The following is a 1,997-nucleotide window of genomic DNA, read 5'->3' as shown; positions in this document are numbered from 1 at the left end:
GGGTGATTGTGGTGCTAGAATGTCGAAAGAGGGCTCAATGAAATGGAAATTAAATTTTCTAGTGCCCTTTGTAAGTTACCAAAAAAATTCTTCCCTGGGAAAGTGGAGTTCTCTGCCATTTTGTAGCACCGAACTCCGATACTGCCCCAAAGAGGACCAAGTTGCTGTCAATTGAATATTCTGAGACAACCAATCGTAAAAGTAAAAAAAGAACTATTTATTAAGCTTCTCAGCTGAAGAGGAAGTAATGCCGCATAGTGTCACATTCAATCTTGAAAAGTAACGTAATCCATACTAGATGCATGGTTAGCATGGACATTTATTTTAATGCTTATTTTAACTAACTTGAGTCAATTAATTTTTCGTTGAATTATGTTTAATAATGCATAAATAAGTATTAGTTTTTATGAAGGATTGGTGGTGGTTCAGTGTGTAGAGAGGGGGGTCTGACGCCTTAAAGAGTGCATTTGAATACTCAAGTTATCCAAATCTCCATGAACCTTCAAACATATATAAAAAGCGGCTGGGGGTGGGTTAAGAATTAAGTTTCTCTTAGTTTAGAGTAAGGCCCAGCGGCCACGGGGCAACTGTTTCAAGACAGTGGCTAGAAACTAGTCTGATCTGCATCTGCCTTAAGACCAGTTTACAGCCAAAATGAAACGTGTCTCTGCCCACGGACGCGAGTGGTTGTGGATCAGTTGCGTTTAGCTTATTGAGCAGTGAAGTGTGGTTAACTATGTTGAGTTCCGACGAGGAAGACATATTTGATTACTATGAGGAGGTTTCGCGGGTTTCTTAGGGTTCAGAGGGAGTATTGGGTCCATCCCAGCTTAGAACACAATGCAAAGTTTCGTCTGTTCTTAGCAGCAAAAGAAGTCTGAGTACGCTGGAAGTTTATAGCTGTACAGCTCTTCATGTATCTCCATTTCTCCTACAACTTTCACGTTTAATTCCTGGTCTGACATTTTGAGAACCAAAATAATTGGACGATATAAACGCTGTAGATCCTGAAAATGTGTGGGACAACACTCTGCAATGCAACTATGACCACGGCTGGAGGCTCATACTGAACCAGTTTTGGAATGAATGGAAACCAGTCTCATCAGGATTGCCTCGTGGGCGGGCCCCCGCTCTACTTCACGGCCATGGTCACAAAACAGTCGCTTGCACAATTGATTAGTGTCTCTTGTCTCAATACAGTTGCCCAGTGGGCGCTGGGCCTAAGCCTGAGTAATGGTGATGTGGGGTGATGCCAGCTGCGGGTCAGGCAAGTGTTACCAGTAGCTTTGTTTTCAGCCATTTAAAATGGTAATTTATTTCTTTTCTTGTTTATATACGACGCTTCAATGTCCTTAAACATATGTAAATAATGCATGTAAACATCAGAATTCCTGTTTAAGACATGGCGATGGCTTCAGCAGCCGGATAGGAGGTCAAAAGTCACACATAATTTCCATCTCTATGAACAGTAATACCCCTTTCCGTCCACCCAAAATTCTGTAGTGAAAATATTATTAAGGACTAAAACTACTCTTCATCCAAAATACTAAATATTCAAACTAAATATGCGAATTTTGTCCAACATTCTAACTATAGTTCGACATTTTAATTCTTAAGCAGAAAAATTGAAAAAGCAGAACGCTGGTAATCAGTTTACAATTTTTCATACATAGATTTTAACAGAAAGAAATTGAGTTTTGTGTTCGTGGGCCAGTAGCCCACATCATATCTTGGCTAGGTCTGGGCATGATTTGAAAAATGATGATATTAAATTCAATGTTTCTGTTTCAATTAAAAGTAAGGAGCAACATTGAATCTTAAAACGAACAGAAATTATTCCGTGTATGAAGGGGACTCTCCCTTCCTCAATACCTTGCTCTTTGCACTAAACTTTTGACTTTTTGCCCTAATTCTATAAGAAGGATTGCTGAAACACTAGGGCCATTGAATTAAAATAAGAAGTTTTTTTTAAAGCACTAAAAATCTTTAGCAGAAAA

Source organism: Artemia franciscana, chromosome 14 (assembly GCF_032884065.1).
Source record: "Artemia franciscana chromosome 14, ASM3288406v1, whole genome shotgun sequence".
NCBI lineage: Eukaryota > Metazoa > Arthropoda > Branchiopoda > Anostraca > Artemiidae > Artemia > Artemia franciscana.
Note: the sequence above shows the minus strand (reverse complement) of the source record.